Source organism: Mesocricetus auratus, unplaced genomic scaffold, assembly GCF_017639785.1.
Source record: "Mesocricetus auratus isolate SY011 unplaced genomic scaffold, BCM_Maur_2.0 Super-Scaffold_6730, whole genome shotgun sequence".
In the NCBI taxonomy this organism is placed as follows: domain Eukaryota; kingdom Metazoa; phylum Chordata; class Mammalia; order Rodentia; family Cricetidae; genus Mesocricetus; species Mesocricetus auratus.
Window position 1 is genome coordinate 116341422 of NW_024429184.1, and position 10282 is coordinate 116351703.

At 46.7% G+C, this 10282-nt stretch overlaps 1 long non-coding RNA gene across 1 annotated transcript; it reads right to left on the minus strand.

Moving 5' to 3' along the window:
* Nucleotides 1-350: 350 nt before the first annotated feature.
* LOC121139008 lies at nt 351-8644 on the minus strand. The gene is made up of 2 exons (XR_005875881.1): nt 8509-8644; nt 351-757 (listed from the first exon to the last, which is right to left on the minus strand). It is a non-coding gene; the product is annotated as an uncharacterized LOC121139008 (long non-coding RNA).
* Between the last annotated feature and the right edge of the window lie 1638 nt (nt 8645-10282).

The following is a 10282-nucleotide window of genomic DNA, read 5'->3' on the forward strand; positions in this document are numbered from 1 at the left end:
ACACACTTTGGCATTCTTTTCTGCTGTGCCTCACTCTCTCAGTCACACGGTTTTCTAGCATAAGTATGTGTCCTTACCAGTAGCAAGGTATCTTTTAAAGAATCCAGTGGGCCCCTTGATCCACTTGAAATACACTTATTAGCTTTTTCATAGATTCTGGGAAAGTTGAACTCTGGTCCTCTGACTTGTCTGGCAAGTACTTTACCAGCTGAGCTATCACCCCAGTTCAATGAATGGGTTTTAAAAGTTATCCAAGTAAAAGGACCCTTTATCTGTCAGATTCTACTCTGCCTGGAAATTGAGGTGATCCACTGAAATAAAATTGAAAGACACTTCATTTGGCAACTTGATAAATGCAAGTCCTAGAACACAGACTTTAATCATTCTAAGTTCGTCCAACAGAAAGACATAATGATGACCATTACATAGGGCTGTTGGGATGATGTCCTACCTAAAAAGACATAAATGGTATGCTCACATTTATATACATAAACCTACAAGTATATGTGTCTTGGTTAAAGTTTTACTGCTGTGAAGAAATCCCAATGCCATGCCAACTCTTATAAAAGACAACATTTAATGGGACTGGCTTGCTGTTCAGAGGTGTAGTCCATTGTCATCATGGCGGGGAGTATGGTGTCCTCCATTGTCATCATGGCGGGGAGTATGGTGTCCTCCATTGTCATCATGGTGGGGGGGTATGGTGTCCTGCAGGCAGACGTGGCTAGAGAGGCAGCTGAGAGCTCTACATCTGGATCTGCAGGCACATGGAGAAAGAGTGACATTAGGAATGCTTTGAGCTTCTGAAATGTCAAAACTCACCCCAATGACACACTTCCTCAACAAAGTCACACCTCCTCCAAAAAGGCCACACCTTCTAACAGTGCCGCTCCCTATGAGCCTATGGGGATGTTTTCACTCAAACCAGCACAAGTTTTTCTACAAAAAGATGTTTGAAAATACGTTCACTTAAATGTTTACCTTGGCTTTCTCTGGCAGTGAGACTTGTGGAAATTATTTTGTTGTAATTGTTGTTTTGTGTTTTGAGACAAAGTGTCACTAGATAGCCCTGACCAGCTTGGAATGCACAGAGATCCACCTGCCTTAAAGGTGCACCACACCTGGTTCTGAGACTTCTTGTGACACGACTGAATGAGATCTTAGGTAAAGTAAGCCACAGTCATCAGGATTCTGTTGCATATAGTCCTGAGTGACACACACCCTCAAGACCCTGTGAGAATTTACATGTGGTGATGGTTGTTCTTTATTTGGTTTTGGTTCGACTTGGATGCTGGGTGTTGAACCCAGAGTCTCTCAAATGCTAAGTACTGCTCCACCATCATGTTACCCCACCAGCCACAGTATTGCTATTTGTCCAGAGACTGGAACATGGATGTAGCTTAATTGTTAATTGATGAATTTTCAGGTTTCTTCTTCATAAAGGGAATGAAAATTGACAATGTGTCACAGAGTATCAACTAAAATAAAAACTTGGGTAATTTATCCTGAACAGTCACCACAGAGACTGTGGTTAGGGTTAGGATTAGGGTTAGGGTTAGGGTTAGGGTTAGGAACTGTGATAGACTGTATCCTGAGACATGAACCAGACTAAGTCTTTCGTCCCTTAAGTCACTTCTGGATCACATTAAGAGGAAAAGTAGAAAGTAGACTCAGGATCTCTGAGTAGCCAGCATCCCTTCTGAATAGGACAGGAGGGAGAGGCAAAGTTGACATTTATGATAAGGACCAGGGCATCTCACAAGATCCAGGGATGGTGGGGTAGTGATGGTAGCGGTGGTGGTGCACGCCTTTAACCTAGTGCTGGGGAGGCAGAGGCAGTCGGAACTCTGTGAGTTCAAGGCCAGCCTGGTCTACAGAGTAAGTTCAGGATAGCCAGAGCTGTACAGAGAAACCCTGTCTTGAAAAACTAAAAAAAAAATTAAAAACAAAAAAAGCCAAAAACAAACAAACAAAAGAAGACCCAGGGATAAAAATTTAGCTGGGCCAAGTATATACTGCATATTGCAAGCAGAGACTCAAGCATCAGGAGAGCTCTCCAGTCTTTATACTCTCCCTCTCTGATCGTGCATGTTGCCTTCTCATCTTCCCCTTTGCAGATCAGCTTCCTCATTGACCAGAACTCCAGTCATCACCAGATCTGCTTTCTCGGATGACCAGAACTCCAATCATCACTCCTGGAGAGCATCCCAGAGTAGCATGCCGATTGGCAGGCTTCAATCACATGCCCAGCACATGGCAATTCTGAGACCAGTCTACCCAAGATCAGGAAAAAGTCAGTCACCTACAAAAGAGCACGAACCCATTAGATGATACTCAAGATATCAGTCTCATCTCTCAGCCTCTGGCTACAGATGAATCAATTCTAAAGAAAATGCAATACAAGCCATATGAGTTACTTAAACTATTTGGGGTCTGGAGAGATGGCTCAGTGGTAAAGAGCACTTCCAGAGGCCTGGAATTGGTTCACAGTACCCATGTCACCTCACTCCAGCTCCGGGAGATCACTAGCCTCTTTGGGCACTCCATACTCACTCCTACACACACACACACACACACACACACACACACATACACACACAAAAATTTCTGACAAAGAGGTGCAAAACAACAGGTAAGACTAATTTTAACAATTTATCATATTAAACCCAGCACATGTAAAGAATTAATGATTTAATGTGCACTCAATTAAAAGGGAGACATTTTATGCTTTGGGTGTGAGAGGGACAGAGTCTTCTTACATTGTGTAGACTGTCCTCAAACTCCTGCCTCAGCTTCCCTGGAAGCTGGTATTGCAAGCATGCATCACCATGTATGTAAAATGATATTTTACATTCTTTATTACACACTTTGTCTCATTTCTGCACTATGTCTCAGTTTGGGTTGGTCACATTTCAAGTGTTCAGTGGCCACATGTGACAGGAGACTACCACAGTGAATCCACAGACCTAGATTTCTTGGCTGAGATCAGCTTGCTGTTGCTCCCAGCATGCATTGAGGCAGCCAAGGTCTGCAGTACTCCAATACAGCAATTCTCTTGCCTGATTCAGTTGTCATTGTTGCATGTCTGCTCTCGGGCTCAGATAATTGTGCAGGATTGATCATCATTGGCTTTCACAGTGCACATAGCAGAAGCACATTTGGTTGCCAAATTACAATTAGAGCGTTCTTTTTTGATGGAGTCAGAGTTAATGTCTTTGTGTTTGCTTTACTGCAAGAAGAGATTAAAGCCATGCGCATGGCTCACAGGAAGCCGCAGCTCCACCAGTAGGTTGTTCAGGTGGTGGTCATTAGGAAACAGATGAACGTCAGACAGCTGATCGCTCGGCTGCGCTTCAGCTCTGCTTCCCAAAAGTAATAAATACATTTCTCCAAAGAGTGTCTACATTCTCTTCGTTTGCTGTATCCAGGTAAATGGTTGTATGAGACATACTCATTTCTTGCATGAAGAAGGGAAAATACACACACACACATATGTAGATCAAACACTAGGCTTTTGCAAGAAGATCACATACACATTACAGATGACTGTGAGCTGCAATGTGGTTGCTGGGAATTGAACTTGGGACATTGGAAGAGCAGCCAGTGCTCTTAACCTCTGAGTCATCTCTCTAGCCCCCAATAAAGTAGTTTCTATAAAATGGAGGAGGAATATCTGAGGTAAAAGATATGCATATTTAAATTTTTGTAAAAAGGTTTGTGTGTGTATGTGTGTGTGTGCCTGTCTGTCTGTCTGTCTGTCTGTCTGTCTGTCTGTCTCACTCCCTAGAGCTGGAGTCACTGGTAGCAGTGAGCCTCCTGACACAATCTCTAGAAGCTGAACCCAGGTGTTAATGGTGGAAGTTCCACCCCAGGTCCCCAGCATCTCTGGGGAGGGGCCATCATTTGGCGGGCTTTCTGAGATGCAGCAGGGTTTGGAGGGAGATAGGGGAGGGGGCTCGGGTGGAGCTTCCCCCATGACAACCACTCCCACGGGCGTTTAAACTGCACCCCAGAGAACAGACTGGTGGTTTTCTGGTCTCTCTTTCCTGTCTCCTTTCTGGGGGGCTGAAAGGCCATCCGGGAACATTGTATCCATTAAATGTGGGCTTTTTCTAATTTGGTTTGATTTGGTCTGATTTGGATTGCTGCATCAGCAGAGAGGTTTATCGGGGTGTAGAAACTTCACCAGGTTCTCTGGGAGAGCAATACCTGTTCGTTTAAACACTGGTCGTTTAAACATCTCTCTAATCTGATGTTTGTTGTCTTCTTTTTCCATTAAAAATTGTATAGAATGTGCTTTCATTGTGTTTTCCTCTCCCCTAACTCCTCTCAGATCTTCCCCACCTCCCTACTCTCCCAAGTTAATGCACCCCCCATACACATAATCTCCCTCCCTCTTTCCCTCCCTCCCTTCTTCCTTCCTTCGCTCCAAGATACTTCTCAGTCATCCCCTAAAAAGCAAGTTCTGGAGTCTTTTCTAAACAGCAACATAGAAACTGATCCAAGACTATGTTTTTGCCTTTCGACATGTGACAAGAAACTGTTGTCAGTGTTCACAAGCAAAATGCAGCCTCAGATCCGAAGGACAGTGTGACACTTCACGACAAACAGGGCACTATCTAGATTGAAGGATCAGGCGGAGAGAGAGTTTGTTCTCATCCCTGCCTCCTGCAGGCTGGCTGCCCCGCCCTCCCACACTGCTGAACAGCTCTGAAGCCATAGCAGAGAGGCAGGAAGACTTGGGGTGAGGGACTTGTGCACAGTGGCTGCTTGTTTCCCTGAAGACCTCGGGAGACGGCCATTGAAGGGCCCTTTGGGCAAACAGCCGACAGTTAACTGCATGACTCAGACATACTCATCCCACAGAGCTTCTTTCTGAGGCCTCTGCTCCTCAGTTTGTGACGTAAGAGTGACCTGATTTTTTCACATCCTCCCCACTACAAGCAGTAACTACCCTTTCTTTTCTTCTCCAAATAGAAGATTAAGCCGGAAACCATCCCAGAGTTTCAGTGAGCTCCAGGGTTCTTGTTGATGTGTCCCAGTCACCTCCTGCCCCTACTTCCTGCTCCTGAATCTCTGATCAGCCTCTTTGTTCTCTCATTGTCATCCATCCTTCATTGCTGTCCTAGCTGCCAGGGGTTTTCCTGCGGTTTGTGGTAAGGAATGGGGTTATAACACCACCCAGTCAGGCTACATTACGAGGAAAGCCAAGCATCACCCTTCTGGAACACTCTTTAGTCTCTAAACCCTGGAGGGTCTGCTGGCTAAACTTCTCAACCCCCAGCCTTTTGGCAGTTTGTTGGATTACTGTCTCTGTCCCAAGAGTCCTCTGCCATCTTCCCAGACCTCTTCCTACTCAAATCTCCAGCTTCTAAATTCCTGTTGCCTTAGTTGGTATAGTAGCTTAACTGCCTTAGAATTGCAGAGCAACTCCATGTTGAAATTTTGGCTCTTTTGCTTACCTATGTAACTAACCTTCAGTGAGTTACTTCACCTCTCTGGGCTCCGGTGTCTTGTTAAACAACAGGAGTTAAATTCAAATGTATTAAACCCATAGCGTGGAACCTGGCAGGCTTCAACTTTGTAAGTGTTCTGCATTCATAGGCTCTCTTCGTCCATCCTCGGAAATCATACATGAAAGTGTGCTTCTTTAGGTGTATATGGTGGCTCATGCATGTTCCCCCAGCACTCCAGAGGTTGAGGCAGGAGGATTGACTTGAGTTGGAGGCAAGCCAGAGTGACTCACAGACTGATACCCGCTACCACCTTAGCACAGCCAGGAGTTCACTGCTGAAGATGATAATTTTCTCTTCCAGTCATGTGCTGTTATAAAGCCTGTAAAATGCTTCAGCTTGCCAAGGTTTCCTGGTGAACGTGAAGAGGCTCTTGGACAGCATGAACTTGGAGTGTTTCTTGCAATCTAACACCAAGGCACCGTGTGATTGCTCCCGGGGCTCTTTGCATACACATGCACAAGCCTTTCATGGATGCTCTCTTAGACTGGACACTTTCATGTAGCAGGCTTTCTTGGACCACTAGCACCCAAATCATAACATGGAAACATTATTAATTATGAATGTTTGGCCTTTCCTTGTGCTTGGCCCACTAGCTCTCATAGCTTAGTTTAATCTGTTTCTCTTCATCTACGTTTTGCCTTGGGCCTTTTTACCTTTCTTTCATTCTGTACGTCCTGTTTTTCTGCTTCCTCCATGTTTGTCTAGCTGGCAGCTGCCTGGTTGGTTGACCCTCAGCGTCTCCCTCTCTTTCTCCTTTGTTCTCTCCTCCCTCTTGAGCTTAGATCCCTCCTCCTACTTATTCTCTCTGTCAATCCCACCTCTGCCTAGCTATTGGCCGTTCAGGTTTTTAACAATCAGGTGCCTTGGAGAGGTGAAGCAGCACATCTTTACATTGTTAAACAAACACAGCATAAACAAATGTAACACATCTTCCACAACACTTTCAAGTCATCCTTTCTCTTACTCTCCACCCTCAATGCCCCAGCACCCTTGCTAGGGTTCCCTGCAAATCCTCTATCTCTATGTCTACTGCCAGACCCTGGCCATCAGCTCTTGCCTTCTGTGTGTACACGTGTGTAAAGGTCAGAGGACAGCCTTGGGTGCTGGTCTTCGCCTTCCACTCGGTTTAAAATAGGGTCTCTTGTTCTCCCACTGTATGCCAGGCCCATGAGCATCTGGGATTCTCCTGTCTTCACCTCTGCTTTGTGTGTGGGTTCTGGGGATTTGAACTCAGGTTGTCAAGCTTATGTAGCTAACTTATTGTAGTGGCATCTTGCCTTGCCAGCAAAGTTGTAATGGTGGCCACACCTTTTGGACATGGTTTCAGGTGCAGACATGACCCATTATAAGGTAGAGGAGGGGCTGGCTCGAGCTCTCTTGGGTTGCAGAGAGCATTGGAAGAGCAGAGACTGCATCTTCTGGAGCAGGAAGACTACTATGGTTACTTACTCTCTTATCTGTGTAAGCCCTTCCCTAGTAAACACTTACTTATCATTTATCTTGGGTCTGGTGAACGCATTTAAACCCCACCTTCAACTTTTTAACTGTATAGAATTCATTACGAGGTATAGTCTTTGGACCTGGTTAATTTTGATGTATGACTTTTTTTGCAAGTGTTTTATAATAAAACTTATTAAAATAATAAATGTTTTAAAAATTAAGGGTTAGAGTATTACACAGTAGACAAGCATTTGACTTGTTGTTGGCATTTTGGGCAGATAGGGATGGACAGTTATTCTGGCACTCGGGAGTCACAGAATACTGAGTGTTACACAGCTCAGATGGAAAGATATCCTGAAGCTCGGGAGCCAAGGACTACCACAGGCCATAGTAAGCATAGCAGCTTACATACAGCCTTGCCTCGGGAAAGGCTTCCCCAGTGTATCAGCTCTGCTCCAGCAGGACAGGGTCTTCCAGCTGGGGATGTTTGCTCAGTGTAGCAGCTTTGCTCCTCCAGCAGGAGAGGGTTTCATGGACGAAGTTGCAACAGTTCAGCTCTGCTCCGGGAAGTGGAAAGCAGAGTCTAACAACTCTGCTCTGCCAGGGGAAGGTTTCCCCAGGAAAAGTGTTACAGCCCTGCTTGCTCTGCTCTGCTCTGCTCTGCCCAGGGTCGCCTCTGCTCTGCTCTGCTGCTGCTGTCGCAAAAGATCTTCACCCAAAGCTCATGGAAGGGGTTTATTGGGAAGGAAGAATCCAGGAGAGTGGCCGCCCTCTTCCAGAGTGACAGAGGACAGCCTGGTAGTACGAACAGACACAAGCTGAACAGACACGGGGTTTATATAGGGCTTCCAGGGTGGGGATTGGTCAGATTTCAGTGCTGAGCTCAGATTGGCTAGAGCTCTGCTCAGGGATTGGTTGGTTTTCTGCACAGGATTAGGGTCAGATTTGGCTCTGGTTTCAGAGCCAAAGTGTGTTTCTTTCTCTGGTCCTTTTTAGCTCCAATTTTAGGGCCAGGGTGCATTTCTTTCACTGACTCTGATTCCAGGTATAAAGTGTGTTCCTTTGACACTGGGTCAGGGTACATTTCTTTGGTTCTGGTTGCAGGGCCAAAGAGTGTTTCTTTGGCTCTGCTCAGGGTGTGTTTCTTTGGCTGGTCCCTTTTCCCTACACTTGTGAGACTCTAGATTCAGTCCCCAGAGCACAGGCATACACACACACATATATACACACACACACACCATATGTACATACATACCGACACATGCACACATGCTCACACATTACCTGTATGCACAAACACACTAACACTGTACACATACACACACGCATTTCTTTCCCTGCTGTTTAAAAGCACCCACTGCTTCAGATCAAAAGCATGGCAATATTGTCCCATCGCCCCCTCATGTGTCCAGACTCCGTCCTCTGCTACCCTTGCTGTGCCTACCTTTACTTCCTGAAAAGACTACAGAGGAGTCTTGCTTCTCCTCACACCTGTGGCTCTTTCTAGCCTCAGAAGGCACCTTGTCTGGCCACCATTCCCAAATCATCTCACCTCTCAACTCCTCTGGGTCCCGCCATTGAATGCGTTCTCTTCAGCCTCTTTCTCTCCTCCTCTACATAAGCCATGAGCTCCCTGAAGGCGGGGGCCTCTCTGTCTTGTCACTGCTCTGACCCAGCACTTCCATGCCGTATGCCTTGAGTGAGTAAACAGACAAATGATTGATTAAATCTGTAAGGAAATTGAAGTTGAATCACTTAGGTGAATATGTGGTCTGAGGAAACATGCCCGTGGCAGAGGTCCCCAGGGAGCTACCCTTCTGCAGAGGTACCCAGCTCCCTTCTGTGAGCCAGGTGAGATCTGAGACAGCGTGAAGGCCCTGTGACAGCAAATGAAGGCCTCCTCCGCTCTCACCCTGTCTGTAAATGCTGCATCCGTGAAGTGAAAGGGCAGAGCTGCAGTCCCCGGTGCCCATCTCTACCAGCTGCTGCCTTCTTCCACCCACCAGAGAGCCCACCAAGTTGCCATAGCAACAGATGACTGCTCCAGGGTCCAAATAGGGATGTTTGCTTCTCTTGATACTTCTGGATGTAGAGGGAGGGTGTGGGCAGCCCACAGCTATGTCCTTGCTCAACCTGCTTCTGGCCTGTCCTGGTTACTAAGCAAAGTGCCTTCTCCTGTCCCTCCACCTTCATCTCGCACCTCCCGGGACACTCCCTGGACGCATCTGCTTCAGATTCCTCACCTCTGTCTCCCTTCTCCTGCAGTGACAGGAGAGAAGCTGAGCTCACCAGCACCCTGTCTGGGCCCATGAACTGGGAAGAAGAACAAAGGCTTTGGAGTCTCTTGTGGCTCACAGCTCTCTAGACGGCCCTGAGAATATTTTCTTTCTAAATACCATTTTGTTAGTCTAACTACTCTCTCTTGGACTTTTGAGTCTCATGGACAGCCTTTTTTGGTACCCTCAAAAGAAGCAAAACCTGCCTCTTTTCCCCCCAAAGCCCTATTGCTGTTCTTTGTCAAAATCATGACCGCAGCATCTGGACTCCCTCCCTAGGTGAGGGTGAAACAGGCCTCTTCTCATTTCTTACAGCCTCCCAGAGAAGCAAGCATTAGAAATGCATTCACCTCGGCAGGCCTGGTGACACCTGCTTTCAATCCTAGCACTTGAGGAGCAGAGGCAGAAGGACCTCTGTGAGTTGAGGTCCGTCCGATCTCCATGGCAAGCTCCAGGATAACCAGGGTATGGTGGTTTGAAAGAAAATGGCCCCCAAACAGAGTGGTCTTGTTGGAGTAGGTGTGGTCTTGCTGAAGTAAGTGCTACTTGTGGAGGTGGGCTTTGAAGCTATGCCCAGTGTGAGAGACCACTTCCTGTTGCCTGTAAGTCAAGATGTGGGACTCTCGGCTGCATCTCCATCACCACGTCTGCCTGCATGCCGGCACGCTTCCCACACCTCTGAAAATGTACTCTACCCTATAAATGTTTTTCCTTTATGAGTCCCCATGGTCAGGGTGTCTCTTCACAGCAATAGAAACCCTAAGACACAGGGCTATACAGAGAAACCCTGTCTCAGACAGACAGACAAATAAAAGGATACATTATACTGTGAAGGGAAACTGAGACATGGCCATTCCCAGGTCACATGGCCCAGCTGTCATAGGAGCCCTGCAGTGCCATACTCTACACCCACGCATCAGCCCCCACCTCACAGGGAGGCACACATAGGTCCGTGAAACAAATTTAACTTCTCCATCTCCGACTCCAGCTGGTTTCCTGGGCCTTCACGTGGCTCCCTCCCAGGCACAGTGACCAGCAGTTGTTGGCCGT